This window comes from Anas acuta, chromosome 3, assembly GCF_963932015.1.
Source record: "Anas acuta chromosome 3, bAnaAcu1.1, whole genome shotgun sequence".
NCBI lineage: Eukaryota > Metazoa > Chordata > Aves > Anseriformes > Anatidae > Anas > Anas acuta.
The window spans coordinates 79773625-79787385 of record NC_088981.1 but is presented as its reverse complement, the minus strand read 5'-3'; the positions used below and the strand labels follow the sequence as shown (position 1 = coordinate 79787385).

The 13761-nt window shown below is 43.4% G+C and overlaps 1 long non-coding RNA gene across 2 annotated transcripts; it reads left to right on the top strand.

The window, feature by feature from the left end:
* The first annotated feature begins 7793 nt into the window (after nt 1-7793).
* Nucleotides 7794-12567, top strand: LOC137853056 (uncharacterized). Of its 2 annotated transcripts, XR_011094201.1 has the most exons (4): nt 7794-8366; nt 8471-8724; nt 9378-9560; nt 9673-12567. It is a non-coding gene; the product is annotated as an uncharacterized lncRNA (long non-coding RNA). The 2 variants fall into 2 exon arrangements; XR_011094200.1 differs by having other exon boundaries at nt 9378-12567.
* The last annotated feature ends 1194 nt before the right edge of the window (nt 12568-13761 follow it).

Below are 13761 nucleotides of genomic sequence, written 5' to 3'. Positions count from 1 at the left end.
ACAGGTCTGAGCTTGATGGAAGCAGCCTCTGGAGATTTTCAGAGCTGTAGGTAGAGGGGAGAGCAGTCTGCCTATGGCTGTAAGTTAACCATAGCACTAACCATAGCAGAACCAGGTGTGTCTGATCACAACACAGGTGGTGTTATCACCTTTTTTTTTTTTTTTTTCCTAAAAGATCCCTTTCTGCTTACACTTACCAGCCTACCACAGAACCAAGATGAGGGGGAAGCTGAAGGCTGCAGGGGTTGGACTCCTAACTTGTCTGCATTGCTTACATCCACCAGTCTCCCTCAATAAAGGGCTTGGGACCAGAGGGTGTAAGCAGTGCAGACAAGCCAGATACGGGGCAAGTGTGGGAGGCACCCTTTGAGGTGGGTTTTTCGGTCAACCATACCCCTGGGCTAATGGCAGCTGGCATATCCGAGGGGCTTGCACCATGGTGGTGACCTTCAGGAGTGACCTCACCAAACTGTGCACACTGCCTTTATCTCCTGGGGCCCAGTACTCTGAGCACAATGGAACAATGCTTTTGTGTTTGTAAGGTTTTCTACAATGGCAGATAAGTAATTATCTAAGTAAGGGAAACTAAGTACCTGAAATAAGTAGATGAATTTTCTCATTTGCTTTGCCTCATCTCTGGCTGGACTGACTCCAATCTCCAATCGCAATTCCCCTTCTCCTTAAAAAATCAATACTCCACTAAATCATTGTCTTTTTCAACTCCAAACATGAACATTTTATTGCACAGTGACATCTATCTCAGATCCAGGCAATCATTCACCCTGAATGCCCATGAATTTTAGGGGCCAATTTTTGATGATGTAGTAAAGGGCATAAACGAGTTACCCTAGATATTTTGGTGTACTGGTTCTGAAAAACACAGATAAGCTTGAAAGAAATATTTTGTCATATACAGCAGGGAGTACACACTGACATGACATAAACATACCATCTACTCTCACTGGAAATACAACATGGCAATTAACTAGTCTAGCATAAGATCTCTTCATATAACCGGTCAGTCTGCACCATATGGGAGTCACCTGCCGTATCTTAATTACATCTTATAGTCTGGCACCAAGGCCACCCTCAGCGTGCGTCAGTAAGCAACCCATTTTCTAGTGTTGTTAGACCTTATCTATAGAAAGGAGAGGAAGTGGTGGAAAGCGCGTGTTATGTTCTGGCAAAAAAATGCCAGAAAGCAGCGATGGGGACTTGTGGGATTGTTGCTGGCAGGCATTCAGGCTCAAGGTGAACGTGCCTAGTTAAGCTCCAAACATGCCACAGGTTGGGGCAGGGTGAGCAACCAGGTCACTGGTGGGAGAATCAGAACTTCACTGAGACTTGCAAGCTTGAATTGGATTGTCAGCCCCCCCTGTGTGAGCACCATGGCTAGTGCAGAGTGATCTGGGAGTCACTTAGGGCTGATCATGACTGAAGGCTTCAACTTGGACTAGTTATTTGGACTGCACTGATCACTGCCAGCTTTGGCCCAATGGCCCAGTTATATTCTGAAAGAAGTGTCTTTGCCATAAGCTATGTGACATGTCAGGACAATGCTTGTTTGCATATTATCAATTTCTTTACACAAAGATGAAAAGTTTATTGAGTCAAACTGTGAAGCTTTTGTTCAGAGTAGTGTCTCCACTTGACTTGGGGGGAGCTTTGCCAGAATAGATCCTGAATGAAAAAGGAGGAAGGGCTTCAGGTTTTGACAGTGTGTTTTTCCTGACATTTTAAGTTGAAGCACATTTGCAAGAGGGCTATGACTGAACAAAAGTTTTTGTGGTAAGCATTGCAATTTGAGATTCAGACGAAATTGTAGAATTGTTGCCACGTGTGCTGGATCCTATCCCCTGATGGAAGCCTTCAGCTAGACCTTGAATAGTAGAGTTGGTGAGATTAGTAATGATTCGAGTAATGTATACAATTGAAATATTTTTGTGGAGTTTCTGCACTTCCTACAGATGTCTCAGCTGGACTTTTAGCTGTGGTGTCTTACAATTTTGAGCACATGACTGTAAGTGCATAAACTTAAAACAAGCATGTAATATTTTTTCATGCTCTTCACCCATTACTAGGCATCCAGAATAATAAAAGCTGATCAGGGCACAAAGGCCTCCTTTCATAAGTTCTCCTGTGCAAATATCTAATGAAAATAAAGGCATAATGAAGGTACTATTATTTTCTCTTCACACCGTTTGCACATGCTACAGAGACAGAAAGGATGAAAATTTACCAAATAAGGAGGAAAAGGAAAGCTTTTAAGTAGGTCTCAAGTGGGCTTCTTTTCCAAATGGAGCTTATTTGTCAGTGCATTAACACAGAAAGAGAGAGCAAAGGTGGGATCACAGGGCAGCCCCTGGGCACATCTCCAGTGAGAACTGCCACATTGCATCTTTGTGGCTACGGCTACGTGTGCAGTCGCAGGGGTGGAGGACAAGGCACCTGCAAAGGCTCAGCCTGGAAAGATGAGGAGAAAGCTCAATCCAATGCCCACAGTTGGCCCACTCTGCAGCATCACTTCTGTGCTCTGGGACTGCTGCTTCTTGTGCTGCTCACAGAGATCGTCACATCCTCATGCATGTGTTGTATTCATCTCCTATTTCCCACTAGATGCTTATGATCTTTGAAAGAGGGTTGTTTTTTTCTCTGTTACGCGGGTGTAGTGTCTCATCATGTTATGCTGCGGTTCTCACTACTCCTTACAAATCCAATTGCAGTATGAGTAAATCTTCCTGCTGCTGTAACATAAAAGCTCCAGCACTGAATCTGGGGTCAAAAAGCTAAAGGCTAGATGTGGGCCACTTAAACAACATCTCAGACATCGGAAAAGATCTAGAGAAATGAAGCCTCCTGCATCCCTGTGAGAAAGCCCTTGTCCCTTCCCATCCTCCCTGTGTCCTGGAGGGGAGGGGAACCTGACAAGACCACAAGAAAGAGCTCAGTGAAAGTGAGCAAACATCATTGAAATTATCCAATGGACCTCAGTAAAAATGTACTGAGCTGTCCTGGCTGAGAGAGACATTTTTCACACTGTAATGGCCACACAGCTCCCTAAGTGGAAGAAGGAAGGTCATTTACTTCACAGGAAAAAAAGAGTCTATGAGATCATTTATAACATTACTCACAACCATTATCTATCCCAAATCATTCTTATGCCTTGTCTGTGATATTGGCTGCCTTGCAGTGCTTTGAGTCTCTCTTAACATAAAATCCTTTCTTATTCCTTAATGGCATACCAGCTGAAATATTTAAAGCATTTGCAGACAAATGTACCTAATTGTATCCTAGATGCACGAAGGCCCCAGGGAACACTAACTGCTGCCACAGTCACATTTACCTGCCCTTGGGGAGTCTGTTGTTTCAGTAAAACCCTGTCAAATACAGGTTGGTTAATAAGAAAATACTTTTCCACAAATAGAGCATATTTGGGCTCACATCCTGCACTGACTCATTCTTCCACCTGATAAAAGCTTCCTGACCTCTCCCACAAGCTGTGAGCTCGCTACACCCCAATTAAAGGGCTGCGCTGGCTGGAGGGCCAGCAGGGCCTGGCTGTTCCACACCTGCAGCCGTGGTCCTCATTTGCCTGAAGAAAAGCCCTGTTTTCACCTTCACAACCGGCCCCAAGCATGTGGCTACATTCAGGTGCAGAAAGGCAGACCTAAAGTCGGTCAGGAAGGTTGGGCAAGGAAAGAAGAACACATTCTCATGGGCCTTGAGCCACACAGTGTCTTGTTTGAGTCAGCCTGAAGGCCCCTATCCCAGCCTCCATGTGTTTGGCAATGGCTTTTCATGCGTGACCCTCTCAGAAATCACCAGGTTCTAGCTTGCCACAATCCAGTGAACATCTTAACTAGTTTCTTCTCTGCACATAGTTTTCAGTAGTTTGACTAACAATTGCAGTGTGATGCCCAGTCCACCACGTGAGGGGCTGGTAAGGATCATTCAGGTTCTCCTAAATTTTTTTTTTTTTTTTTACTCACAGCCTTTATGCAGCTGGGAGTCGTACCCTGAACTTTCAGAAAACATTTGTTTTTGCTTCTGAGTTCATGCTGCAGAGCATGACTGATGCATTGCAGAGCCCTGTGGAAGCAGTTGGGGCCTCCTGCAGGATCATCATCGTGTTTTGTTTACTTCGAGGATCTGGCGCAGTTGTTTCCTCTGACTGGGGCTAACGAGTGGGTCCTGTTTACTCTTTCCAGAAATGCAAGAAAAGACGATGTGCCTTTGTGAGGTAGTGTGTCCAAGAAGAAAAACACTTGATGTGTCCTACCACTGAAGAAACTACAGCTACTGCTCAGGATCTCTGCAAGCAGGCTGTGAGCCCTGCTTGTTCCTTAGCATATTCAAAATGACCACTGTGTTAGCAAGACATTATTTGAATAGCAGACAACTGTGGAAACATTTGGCAAGAAAACATGTGAGAGATAACAAAGCAATTGCAATCTTTGGCTGCCACAAAGCGGATTGTTTGAAAATCCTGCCCAGAAAGTTCTGAGGGGAAAATGTTACGTGTGGTGCCCCAGATTATTTTATACGAGACATTAACATTTTTGCTGGTTATGACTATCACTTTTCCCATGCTACTGACAGTGCCCTGAACCGATACAAGGGCAAAAATAAATTGTCTTGCCCAGACCTTGTAACTGTGAAAAAGCACGCCCTATTCCCCGAAGCAAAAGCGGTTGAATGATCTACTCTAAGAAACATGACTCCAAGTATTTAGTGGCAGCCATCTCAGATCACTGTTGTGCAGCCTCAATAAAAATTTGAGAGGTGGGTGGAAAGCAACTGAGAGCACTATGAATGAGAATGGTTAGTCCTAAACCTGTGTTAAGGCTAACAGCCAAAGAATAAAGGAGCTGGTGAGGGGGAACACGTTGTTCTCATTATCTGCCAGTGGTTGCACATCTGCACTAAAAGACAACAAAAGGGCATTTTTTTGTACAATTGTACATTGTGTAATAAGATAAGAATAAAACTAATTCACATTTATCTAGAATTTCTCAGAATGGTTGTAGTCCCTGTAGACATAGCTGACTATAAAATGTGAAAGTCTGAGTCACACCAGCAGATTGTACGTGGCAGAGAAACTAATCTGATGTAATAGAAATGTTTACAAGCTCAGTGACCCTTCTCCCTCCACCCTCCTCCACTTTAAAAAGCCACGTAAGGCCATGGATCAAAGCAATGAAGTGGCAGCATGCTGAACACTGAAACAATAACAGCCCTGACTTCCTCAGACGTCAATAGTGCAAGTTACTGGAGGATTTTTGCATTCACTGAAGAAGGTAATATAATCATATGCATCAAAGACTGAAAGTGGAGCTATAATGCCACCACCTCTTATCACTAAAATATTGCTAAACATGATTAAACATGGTTCAGTGGAAATATCAGAAGCTGACTACCCAGTGGGATCAAAAAAAACAGCAAACAGTTCAGAAATGTGTACTCAGTTAATGCTTACCAGATGCAATCAATTTAGAGTAATAGTCAGTTCCAGTCTTTAATTCATATCTTTATGAAATGAGTACAGATACACTCCTCTTATGTCTAACAGATTTCCTGCCTCTATTTTTTTTTTTTTTTTGGTCTTTTCCAAGCAACATACCACCTTGTGTTACTTGAATTCTTTGTCCCTTCCTAAGAAAGCTGGAGGTCCCTTACAGATAGCAAACCTGCTATTGCTTCCTGAGCAGATCTCAGGTTTGGTAAGGGTAAATGTGATGACACTATGCATTTAGGGTTTTGTAATACACGTGACTTCACTGCGCATGACACTGTGAAAATAAATGAGAAGTGCAAAGTCAAAAGAGCTCATAATAATCAGATTAAATGTTGCTTGTAAATGAGATTTTATCACTCTGGGGGATGTTCCTTGCAGGGTCCCACAGGATTCCTTTCTGGTCTTTGTGGAAAATCTGCAGAAAAACAGAAAAAAATGTTGAAGAATTGTGAATGATAGGTTAGATAGAAAAATTGATCTGGATTACTTGTTAAAGGAAGGTCAGTTTAATGGTATCCATTTTGACAGCCAAATGAAAATCCGTAAAGCTAGGGACAAATAAAATCAGCTTTCCTACAGGAATGGGGGCTCTGTTTTAGAAAGTGGTGGTTTAGTGAAGGATTTAGGTGAAGTGGCTAGTAATCAATCCTATAGGCACTCTCAGGATAGTTCATAGCATAAAGGCCAATTTGGATCTCAAAGAAGAGCAGTGATATATTTAGCTGCCCTACTCAAGTGCTGGAGAAAGCTCAGATGAAAGCAACAAGACTGATCAGAAGTTTAGAAAATGTCAAGTTGGGGGGAAAAACTGAACCATGAGAATGTGTCTAGTCTGAAAAAGACAAGACAACAACTTTCAAACACATAAAAGGTAGTAGCAACAGAGACTGTAACAAAGTCTTGTCCATACCTTCTGGTGATAACACAAGAAGTAACGAGCTTAAATTGCACCAAGGAAGATTTATGCTATCCGTCAGGAACATTTTCTAGTGACAGACAACTGAGCACTGGAACATATTGCAGGTTACCACAGGATTAAGAGCTGTTTGGGCCAGTGGTTTCCAATCTTTCTTTTGTACCTAATCTCAACTCAGAAAACTGGCAGCATTCTCCCTCCCATTGTTAAGTGGTAAAATTGTTTTGTCTTAAAACAAAGAGCCTTAAAGGCTTTTGAGTACTGGAAATAATAGTGATGATGATGATGACACACACAAAAGACATTGCATAGGGAATTCACCAGCTTGATTAAAAACAAATGGAAAGTTAGCTTGGGAGGTAGCCACGTTTCAGAATGGCCTTTAAGAGCAGGAAAATACTCGAAAGCTGGCTGGGGTGCACAGAGCAGACGTGGTGGTAGAGACTGTGGGGCTGTGCAAGAGGAGTCATTGCAGACAGCTGCAATGAATCAGTCTTAAAGTAAGCAAGACATAACTGGGTTTGGGGATGAGTGGAAATGAAGGGAAACTGAGGACTCGGGGGGTGCCCATGGGGTTACTGGCAGGCCACAGGGCTGCGAGCAGAAAGGGCCAAGGTGAGAAACATAAGAATAAGGCAAAGGGCACAAATCGGGACATGGCTGACCCAGTCTCAGGGTGATGATAATCAAGGAGATCTCTTTATGAATGCAAATAGCTACTGAGCAATCTTTGTCAGATATATTGCACTTGCCAGCCAAAAAGTGATGCAGAGCTGCTGACAAAAAAAAAAGGGGGGGGAGGGGGAGAAGGGGAGGCATCTTTCTGTTTTCTGTTTCTTGTGTTGCTTAAACTGTCTGAAGCCTAAGGAAATGTACGCTGAAGTAGATTTGCTCATGAAATCAGGAAGGCCCTGCTCAGCTGACCATCGAGGGGTTGTGTGGATGGTGCCCTCAGGTATTCATTTCCCAGGAGCCTAAGGATATGCCCTTAGGCTGTGTCACTCATATCGCCCTGTCTGGAATCCCTCATTTCTCATGTTTGGGAGCTAGAGTCACGATCTCTAATGTTGTCTCATTAGCTGGGTAGAGAATTGCCAGGCCTCCCACTATGTATGTGTGGGCAGCCCCTTGTCTTCGATTAGTTCAGAATACTTTCCAGCTGAAGTTAACCTTCATGACATGCTCAGTGTTATTCTCTATGTTATTGCTTGAGTCTGGAAAAAAGTCTGTTATTTCCTCGCCCCCAACCCCCCCCTCCCAACATGTTGCTCTAACCATTAAAACACACTGCTAGGTATAGGGAAGAAGCCAATCTGGAAATACAGTTCCTAAACAGTCTCTGTACATTTTAGATGGCCTTACTGATATCGTAAGTCCTGCCTGGATGGATCCCTACATCCTCTCTCACAGTTCCTGGCCTGGTGGGGACTTGAAATGAATGTCTGGCTGAAGTCACAAGCACTGCTCCAGCGCTGTATATACCAAAACTCCTCTTGGAGGGAGTCCCAGCCCACGCTCAGCACTCTGAGATTAAGAAATGTACAGAACTGTAAAAACACAAATCACAAACAAGCTCGGTGAATTTTGAAGAGCAGTTTTTGAACACCCCAGTGTGGACGGTAAACCACAACAACAGTAACAGGAAAAGCAGCACCACAAACGAAAACCCAGTACTCCATTTGAAACTAAATTCATTTAATAAACTAGAAGAAATTGCTCAGCAATGAAAAACTCCAGCACCACCACCCTGACCACATAAGATACATGAGAATAAACAGACTTGTGGGCACACCTCAAGCAAGCTTAAAACAGAAGCCTGCTCCAAAACAGTCTCCACACTAGCAAGGTGATCTCACTGTCTGGTAGAAATAACGCTCATCGGCCAACTGTAATCAATCAATTTCACAGGACTGCTTACTATATATAAAAATTGAGGTTGGTAAAAATGTACAGGACGTTTGTTCCAGACCACTGTCTTCTGACCTCGATGAGCAAACAAACTGAAAATATTTCTCACGGAAACCGGTTTTGGTTTACAGGTCAGGTAATAACTTGGGAACTTCAGCAAAGGACAAACAGCAGCTCAGCAAAGCCTGCAGAGGACCTTTGTGGTGATGTTTTTGATATGGTAGTGAAACCCCACTTGGCGTCTGTTTTTCCAGAGGGGTCCAGGAAATGAGTTTTATTCTTGCTGATGCCTGGGCAAAACAACTTTGGAAGATGAGTGACTCGTGCTGGAGAGGCAGGTCGTGGAGGGGGTGAAGGAAGGACAGCTTGCTGCAGTGGATAGCAGGTAACCAAGAGCTTTCTGATGCTCGGGCACAGGACTGGTTGATTGAGCAGGGAAAACATCTGACTTCTCCATCACAAACAAAACTGTATGTATAGACAAACACATATTCTGTGTCAGCAAATGGTATATTACAACTTTTGTCACTCATCGTGTGAAAGCTCATTTTTCCATGATTTGTGTCAATCAACTGTTGAGTGAATGTGGAAAGTCAATTAAAAGTACACAAATTGTATCTTTTATCACAATTTTATAATAATAATAACAACAATAATAATAATGATAAAAACCACCTGTTTCAAATGTGTTCAGTTTTTTGTGGGGAGGGTTGGATAGAAAATACATCAAAACAGGTTTTGTACTTACATCTAACGGACATATTAAATAAGGGAAGTAGCAAATGTAGTTGATGAGGGAACAGGATGCTTCTGGTCACTGTGAACTCTATACACAAAGATATAAAAGCTCATAAAGATAGAGAAAAGTGCTCTGTGGTGTTTCCCATAGCATCGCCCTGCTACTTGCTATGGAAATCGGTGACAGTCGTGCGAAGTGGGAACGGTACCTGCTTGAGCGGTTTGGAAAATCTCACCCCACTTCCTTCACATTTCTAAAATGAGTGTATCTTGACCTTGCCCACCTGTTTCTATTCACAGGCTGGAAGAGGAAATGAGCTTTGATGCTTCTTCCACTCCCGACTGATTTTTTAACTGTGAATGAACTTAGTCCAAATGAAGAAAGTGCGCTCTTCACACCCATTAGCTAAACTGAAACCAAAAGTCAGTACTTGAAACACTTTTCTGCATAACAGAAACCAAAACTCTTTGCATTTAAAGAGGGTAAATACCTAGCAGAAATATATATATATGTATATATACTGAAAACTGCATGATGTTTCAAACCAGTCTTAAGAGTTAAGATGGTTTGCTCTTTTTACCTGTGACTTTGCAGCTTGCCTTGAAAATCACCGTTATCAGACTGGCAAACCAAGGGCAGCAATTGCTGGAGCTGAAGAGAAACGTATGTCTCAAAGTGAGAAATCTCTGACTTCACTGTGTGACCTCTTCTGCTGGGCAGGTCGGCCGGTCTCCACCAGAAAGCAGGGCATGATGGCAGTAGGTCCTCTCTGTACATACAACAAGTAACAGGGAGTGCAGATGGAAAGGACAAAAGGAGAGGGAATGGAGAAAAAGAAGGATTTGTGAGGTGCTGGGAGGTTAGGTGCCTTGTCCAGGACCACACAAGAAATTCATGGCAAGCAGGTGAACCAGCTGCTGGCACCAAGAAGGGTATGTGACGGGTGAAGTGCCTCTTCCCCGAGAAGCTGCTAAGGAAACAATATGTGGATTATCAGCTGTCACCCAAGTGTTACTTCACAGTAATATTGCCATTCATCAGCTCCTGAGATAAATAGGGCAGATGGCATGAACTGCCCTATTTTGTGGAGGTGCCTGCTGCTTTCCTCTCAATATAGAGAGCCCTGGGTAAGACCAGCTTGGACTTACTTAGCCACCTTTTCAGTGAGGAGACATAAATCCTCCCCATGCTTTTGTGGGTATACGTTGCACCGTATCTGGCCCTGGGATGGAGGAGTGAGAGGTTCCTTGGGGCCAGCAGAGGTAACTTGGGCTCTGCTGGATGCTGGGTGCAAAGGAGAGCTGTTTACCACAGCTCAGTCCATGTTCCCCTCTCTCTGCATGAAAAAGCTTACCCAACTGAGAGTATCGGCAAGGAAAAAATGGTCTTTTATGCTAAATGATATTCTGTTGTATTTTACACAATGCAGGAGGTATCAGAACTTCTAGCAAAAACTGGAGCAACTGAAAGTCACCTAGTCACATCAAGCCATGTTTGAGACCTAGCCATAACCATTCCTCTCCAATTATTGACCAATTCAGCCCCAAACAGGTACATACAAGCCGCCAGACTGGATCAGAATTTGAAAGACTGGTGTTTAACCTGGTAGACAGCTTAGCCTTTATGGTGGTAATCGTTTGGCAGAAGATACTGTAAATTACTATATCTTGTGATAGCTGCATAGGAAGGATTTTCTGCATTGACAGCAACTTTTCTATCAGGAGAGGATGCTATGAATCTTGGTGTAAGCAAAGACCACAACAAGTAAATAGACCTAAATAAGTTTTAAGATACACAGAATACTTGTAAGCATAACTACTCTTGGGCAGTTGTTATCATCAGGTGGGGAAAATGAGGCAGAGAGTTGCCTGGCTCTGCTAAGGACACGAATAAATTCCCGTTCTTGTTCACAGAGATCCCCTGGGTTTCTTTGTATCTTCCCCACACAGACTCCATGGCACCCTGTAGGTGAACTTTGCAAAACAGTGAGCATCAGAAATTATTTTAGTGCTATCAGTGTTGAAGAGGGGAAATGGAGAATGAAAGAAAACACAGTATCTTTTTCCCCAGAGAGGTAGGGCAGTGCTTACCAATGGAAAATAGTGGGTTTCCTTTTGCAACGTGCATAAATCTGGACTTCCTTCCCTCCTGGGAGCTTATGCTGCATTGTAGCTCCCTTGACATGTCCCTCTGAGCAGTGTGAGGCTTTCAGCCACGGTGTTTCTAGCTCTCTTTGGAATACAAACTTTGGGCTTCATTCAAGAAAGCACTTAGGCATGTGTAATTCCTTAAATTTCAATGTGACTATTCATGAGCATAGAGTTAGCACATATTTAATTGCCTTCCTGAATATGGGCCAAAACAGAGAGTATCCCAGGAGTGTTTGGGAAAGAGTCTTAGATTTCATTACTTTAATAAAGATAGCTGCTCCACTTCGAAATATTTCACAAATGGTTTGGAAAGGTTTGGGACTTCTTGCTAGCACATCTCTGGGGGTGAGGCAGGCAACCAACCCTGTTGGAAATGAGATGAGGATTGTCTGTGCTTGTACCACCCCAAGGGAGAGGACCCATCTGAGAATTAATCTTTTCATGTTAATTTTTCCTAAATGGCAGCCCAGCAAGTGCTCAAATCCAGTGTTCTCCACATCCATTTGTGAACATATCAGTTTTTATTACCACCATTTGGGAAAGAGCACTGGATTTAGAATATTCAACTGTGCAGGTAAAAGTTGCAGAGAAAACTCTTTAGTGTCTTATTTTCTAGAGTTTGCTTTCCATTTTAAGAATGAGTGCAAGACGATAAGCAGAAAAATATGCTTTTTATGTTAGCTCTGATATGGTAACAAACTGGAGGTACAACACCAGTAAAGATGGTATGTTTTATTAGTCTCGTTAAAATTGCCACTCAGATTCCACAGACCACAGCATTCATCCAAAATTGTTATCGAATCTGAAAAGCACCTAAATCTTCAATATTTACAACCATGTCTTGACCAAGTAGTGCAGATACCCTCTTTATTTTTCAAAACTAGCTTTAAAACTCGATGTGGGTTGTGAGTGAGTATCAGCAGATTTCATTTATCTTTTCCACTGTAAATAGACAACATCTGAAATTGCTGGAATTTCAAAATTGAAGCATTTTGCCCAAGACCTATATTCATTTATCCTCTTGCAGGTAATAACAGTGGAGGCCTCCATATCTGTGATGAGACTCATCTCATCTTAAAATAGATGTCTTTTTAAAAGAAGGGAAAAAAGTGTGTGTTTCTTTTTCCATTGCCCAGAGAAGTTTTAGCTGGTGATCTCAGATGTGCACATCCACAGTTCTGACACCTCTGCAGAGGTGAGATGAGTCCTACCTTGCATTGCTGATTTCTCCACTGACTGAACAACAGGTAATGGACACAATGGAGCCACTACAGCTGCAGTGCAAGAATACAGATAGAGGTCTCTTCCTCTTGCAAACAACCTTGTTTTTCGGCTTGAGCATAACTATGAATGGGGAGAAGGCAGTGGCTGAGAAATCATTTCTTAGTTTTCAGACCCCAATTTGCAACATTGGCAGCTAGCAAGAAAAGCCTCCTTGGCCTGCTACAGTCATGACCCATATATACACCAAACTGTTTGGGTGATGCTGAAGATTAGCACACTGACCGCTGCTGCAAGCTTCGAGGGTTTTGGATTGAGTCATGTGTGGGTGGGGGTAAGGCTTTCTCCTTCCCAGGCAGTGTTGTTTTCACTGACAGCCTGGGCTAGATGAGGGAGGAAGGAGGTTAATGAAACAGCAAACGTGTCCTGCTTGTGGCAGCATCAAACACGGATGCTCAGCATTTTGGGGTTGAGGGCGGGTGTCCAGCCTCAGTGGTGGAGACGGTTTAGGGGCTCGGTGCAGTGTCTGTGCGCTGCTGGTGCCACCTCTCCTCCTGCCCTCTGCACAGCTGAGCTGCTCTGCGTGGCACAAAGGCTCCTTCATCTAAAGGAGCCCAGGCCGTTCCCGGTTTTGCAATGGCAGAGCTGCTTTGGGCTGTAGGGTGAAAGTAGACTGAGCCACAGTCTGTTCTTGCAGCATAGGAAATGGGTTAGTATGCAGAGGCGCGTGTGGCTGAAGATGTTACGCAGCAGGGTACATTGCTGATAGTGCAGTACGCTTCTCTGCTCGAGGTGACACAGGAACATCCCCCGATGGAGGTGAGAGAAATGCTTTTGAAAGACGTGTGAGAGATCTTCAAAGATAATTTCTGCTTTAGCCGTTCATGAGGACAAAGGGCCCAGAAAGGCAAAAGAGAATGGGATACTCATATTTACACACAAGCACTCACATTCTTGTGTAAAGATAGCGATCATACGTGGAAACAGGCAACCGAAAGTTTCCCCGGTAAAAGTGTAATTCTTGTAAAGCGGGGCTGGTGTGTACAAAGATAGTGCACTCTCACTGAAAGGACTGTTTTAAAATTAGCAAATTGTGACCGTTCGCTTTATTTTAGATCTTATTTCGAAACATAAGGCCGTGCTTATAGTGGCATCTAGTGGCTGTGCTTACGGAGGTCTCTTCCCCAACACCGCTGTCAACTCAGGGCACAGGAGCTGACACGAGCTTTTTGCCTTTCGGTCTAAGACTCCAGCAGCATTTTCCTTGTGCTTCTATTGGAGCAGCACAAAGGTCAATACCGAAGTCAGAGGA